General features: G+C 35.1%; 1 non-coding gene across 1 annotated transcript; it reads right to left on the bottom strand.

Moving 5' to 3' along the window:
- Positions 1-4,891: 4,891 nt before the first annotated feature.
- Positions 4,892-4,962, bottom strand: TRNAG-GCC (transfer RNA glycine (anticodon GCC)). The gene has a single exon. It is a non-coding gene; the product is annotated as a tRNA-Gly (tRNA).
- Between the last annotated feature and the right edge of the window lie 563 nt (positions 4,963-5,525).

Raw genomic sequence — 5,525 nt, 5'->3', positions numbered from 1 at the left:
TTCCTCATCAAATTGAGACAATTCTAGAGAATGAGTGCATATAAGCTCAGAAAGAGTGCTTCAGTAGCGAGTGCCTTGAAAACAAGAAAAAATGACCACCGCAACCAAAGAAGAGTGACCTTCGACAGACAAAAACATTTGTGAGTTGAGATATATTCTTCTAGGACATCCTCTGCAAAATACCATGTCATCCAACCAACATGAAAAAGAGTAACCACATACTCAGAGATATAAGCCAACAGAGCCATTCATCCCAGAACAAGCCAACTTGCATGCATATATTGCAACAAGGTTCAATTGGAAAAATACTAGTTACAGGTGCCTCGAAAAAAGAGTGAAAACAAAATATACTTTGATGCTAACACCAAGTACCAAGTAGCATAAAAACATAAACCACCAACAAAAGACTAGGTAAGCATTATATCCATGAAATAAAAGGGAATCCTCCTCCTCCAGAGCATGTACATTGATATCAAATGATGATCCACACCATATACTCTCTCCACCATCGACAATAGCATAAAAATCCATACAATCACGTATAAGCGACAAAAAAACATGATTTCATAACTTGAAATCTTCAAAACATGTTGATAAAAGTGGACTATCATACTATCTATAGCCAAGAGACAATTAAAAAAATAACATCAAAACCCTGAATTCTACCATCCTTAATCCTAATCAGAGGAGACAATAGAGGGAGTTTGTCCATGATGTTCAATCAGAGGATCAATAAGGTCTCCTGAGGGAGAGTCACTAACTAGAAAACCTTCAACACAAGCCAACCGAGAGTCCACACTATCCAAACACTATCGAGGTTACAAATCATTCTTTTGACATCTTCTAAAGAAGAAAAGAGATTGTAGGTATTAACTTGTCTATCCTTAAATATAAGGCGAAGCAAAGTGGCCATTTGCTAGTGTATGGCCAACGAGTTCAGAAAATGAGTTCGTTTCTTTCGAAATTTTCTAGGGTTTGGTACCCATTTCAAATATTTCCCCATCACCTCAAAATATGAGTGATAAGGCGGTCCTCAACCTCTTTACTCTCCAACAATAAAATCTCAATGCTGACTTCCAAAGGAACGACATCCAAGAAGGTGGCCACAAAATCATAGGAAAAATGACAAATTCTCTTTGTGCTGACATTGCCTCCACCACCCCTCCTACTACTCATCCTTTGCTAAGGAGGCATGAAAACAATTGCCAAATAACACTGAGAACAATAGAGACAAAAACCCCTTCCTCCAACAACCACAAAATCCTAGAACCATAGAAAACACTATTACAACAATACCAAAACCCCATTACAAAAACAACTAAAGATATGTCCATCATCAAATTGAGACAATTCGATAGAATGAGTGCACATAAGTTGAGAACGAGTGTGCTTCAGTAGCAAGTGCATTGAAAACAAGAAGAAACAAGCATTGCAACCAGAGGAGAGCGACCTTTGACAGAGGGAAACATTTGTGAGCTGAGATATAGTCTTCCAGCCCATCCTCTACAAAATGCCACGCCATCCAACCAACATGAAAAGAGTAACCACTTACTCAAAGATGTAAGCCAAAAGACACATCGATCCTAGAACAAGCCAAGTTGTAGGCATATATTGCAACAAGCTTCAATTGGAAAAATACTAGTTAAAGGTGCCCCCAAAAAAGAGTGAAAACATAGTATACTCTGATGCTAACACCAAGTACCAAGTAGCATAAAAACATAAGCTGCCAACAAAAGATCAGATAAGAATTATATCCACAAAATCTAAGAGAATCCTCCTCCTCTAGAGCATGTACAATGATATAAAAGGATGATTCGCTCCATATACACTCTCCACCATCAACAAGAGCATAAAAATCCATACAATCACATACAAGTGGCAAAAAAGCGTGATTTCATAACTTGAAAACTTTAGAACATGCCAAGAAAAATGCTCTGTCATACTATCTATAGCCAAGAGACAACTAAAATAAAAGTAACATCAAAACTCTGAATTGAACCATCCTTAATCCTAATCTGAGGAGATAATAGTGGGAGTTTGTCCATGATAATCACCCATAGGATCAATAAGGTCCCCTGAGGTAGAGTCACTAACTAGAAAACCTTCAACCTTCAACACAAGCCAATCAAGATTCCACACTATCCAAATAGTCCCTGAGGTTACGAATTATTCTTTTGACATCTTCCAAAGAAAAAAGAAATTGTTAAGTCTCAACTTGTCTATCCTCCCACATAAAAAAAATAAATTACACCTCCCTAAAAACTCAACTTAAATACTAATACGTCGTCACCTAAAAACCATATAACAAGAGACAAATATGATAAATTAGCAATATCACTGCAACACAAAAATATGACAGAATATGACAAAAATGTAAAAAGACTATGACCGCTCTCAGAAACCTTTAAAAAACGCTATCGCAGCCACCATTGAGAGGTGATTACCGTGAACAAAATGACAAGGAAAGCACAATGAAGGGACCAAAAAACTAATAGACTAAAACAAACTACGATAAAAATGAATATTTTAAACGTTAAAAAGAGAAAAGAAATGAATATTTTTTAATGTTTTTAATTTTCCTAATATTTTTGTTTGGGTATCTAGATATTTTGTTGTATTTTTCCGATTTGTTAGAACATATTTACGTCTACCCGATGTAAACAAGGTTGACTTAAACACAAATGCGGAGAAAACTAAAAACGAGACTGACCATTTGAAGGTTAAGAAAATATCGAAGGCAAAGCCAAAGAGCACCCTTAAGTTAAATACAAACGCATGGAAAACTAAAAGCCAGGCTGACCAACCATTTGAAGTTTAGATAGCCAAGTATGACCTGTAAGTTAGATGAGCTATATAGCCAACCAAGCAGCCTTGCTTCTTATGAACAATTTGTGTTTTACCAAGCTAAGATGTGATGTGGAATCTAGAATCAGGTAGCAGTAAGCTTTGAGTTGCATAAATAAAGTAAGCTTTGAGTTACATAAATAAAATATGAGATAAACATATTTGTTTCAATGCTATTTGCCTAAACAAATAAAATAACATGCATGTTCATGACATGATTAGTGATTATAGAGAGTGACTGAAAATCCATTACAACCATAACCAAATGAGACACATAACTGTATGGTGTCCTCTCACAGTGTGCAAGAATAAATGGCAGCACAGTGTGTATCTACTTTCCCCAAGGTGGAGATGAAGGCCGAGGCTGCTAAATGCATACTCTTCACCTTGCTTGCTTAACCTTTTGCAAGTCAATCAAACTACTTTACCACCAGAAACAGAAAGAGGTAGAGAGTTGTATATATATAAGTTTAGATTTATTCATTCTGGATTTATTGAGTCAAGTCGAGAGGGATTGAATAGCTTTTTATTTTGAAAAAAGTTTGACAGAGTTGTATATATAAAAGTTTAAATTTATTCATTCTGGATTTATTGAGTCAAGTCGAGAGGGATTGAATAACTTTTCATTTTGAAAAAAGTTTGCATTTCAATTAAGAGATTTGATTTTTGATACATCCAGAGTTAAAATAGAAGTTTCTCTTAAATAGATTATCTTCCACATAAATACCATGGGTAAATACCATGAAGTTATTTTTATTTTCACGTTATTTTATTATTATTATTTTTTTCACCCAGTTAAAATGTTTACATTAAGTTAGATCTTAAGCTTTTGTGATCCATATTGTAAGCAAGAATGTCTTTTGGATTAGTCACATCATTATTGTTTGGTGGATGTTTCGAACCAACTAATATTTACATTACATTATATTACACATCTTCATTTTTTTTTCTTATATAATTTGATTGAGACAAAATATTTACAAAACAAGACATTACAACATCTCTTGTATACTGGATTGGAGAGTGCCTCCCATTAAATCTTAAACATTCATATTTTTCTCATTCCTTATACAACCTCTTGCAAATCTGCTTACAAATAGAAAGAAAAAAAAGTTGCATTAAACCTAGACTTGAACACTGCAAATATACTCCAATCATAACTATAATATACTCCAATCATAACTATAATCTGACCAGATCAGAGCTAATTATTTGGCATAATGAGGGATCTCCATCCTCCTGTCCCGTTCTGATCCGCTCTGATATTGTAAATGAAGGTGTAGGGTGGTGGCAGGAGGATTATATTAAACAAAAAAAAGGACAGCCAAACAACTCATTTACGCTGTAAAGGCTAAAGGAATCGCAACCACTGGGAAACGGAAACGCTGGGAAAGCAAGTTGGCTAGCCAAAACTTAGTCCAACAAGGAAATATTAAAGAACAAATATTAAAGAGCAAGCCCAAACACTCCAAGTAACAAATAATTGAATGAAACCTCCAAAGTTCCATCCATATTCTATGATCATGATGCAGATAGAAATAATCCCAGTCAATCCATCCTATATATAACATAACAGTAAGTAACACACAATTTAGGTCAATGGGTTAGATAACTCAATTTAATCAACCAATTTCAAGGTGAAGGTTCCTGAGAAGTCATGTGTTCAAGTCTGGTAAAGCCCCTCTTCATTAGGTGCAAATGTACTCTGGCAGCTGCAGCATTTACCCTTGGTGTCATTCAAGGAAACCCTAGATGGCATTGGGACGAGCGCGATTTCCAAGAACATTTTCCATGAAAAAAAAATTAGTAATAACACACAATTTACTCGAGGAGCGAATTATTCTTTGAAATGATATGAAATTACTAAAAATGAGATTATACCCTGTCATGCCAGCAATAACAAAGAAAGGAATTAAAGCAGATAAATTACATTTTGATCTGTTTATAACAACCACGGAGCATTTGACCCCACTAATATATCAGCAGACCTCCCTCTTGTTGTAATAAAGAGGACGAGCATATACAAGCAAAACCTCTGACATCGTAATGCACCAGCCGGGAATCGAACCCGGGTCTGTACCGTGGCAGGGTACTATTCTACCACTAGACCACTGGTGCTCGATAAAACTTCTGCCTCCCTATCCAGCTGCCAAGGTAAGAAGATACAAGTAAATCATTCAGCGATGATTATGATTATTTGTTTCTGGGCATGACTGAAACGCATCTCCAAACATAGTAGAAACATCACAATTGTCGGAGATTGAACTGTGAATATCCTGTTTCCGAAAGCAAAATGCAGATATCACGATGCACCTTTCCTAGAGAAAAGGTTGAGATATCATAATGCACCAATCAGGAATGGAATCCGAGTCTGTATGGTGGCACGCACTATTTGATCCATATATGTTGACCCATCCTGAAGTGTTTAAGGATCAGTTTTTAGATGCGTAAATCTTTTTTAAAATGTAAAAGATCAGTTTTTAGATGCGTAAATCTTTTTTAAAATGTAAAATTCGAAATATCATCACCACATCAACATAGATCTATGTTAATCTTAAAGTGTTTAAGCATTAATTTTTTGATTTGAATATCTTTTTGAAAGTGTAAAATTTAAAAAATAAGTTTGATTTGATCTTTCAAGATGCTTATAAATTAAAAGTTAACATGAATTTATGTTTTAT

This window comes from Pinus tabuliformis, chromosome Q, assembly GCF_031772625.1.
Source record: "Pinus tabuliformis cultivar Carrire ecotype Pingquan chromosome Q, CPIR1, whole genome shotgun sequence".
Classification (NCBI taxonomy): Eukaryota; Viridiplantae; Streptophyta; class Pinopsida; order Pinales; family Pinaceae; genus Pinus; species Pinus tabuliformis.
The sequence above is the reverse complement of the archived record's forward strand: the minus strand, read 5'-3'. Positions and strand labels throughout refer to the sequence as shown.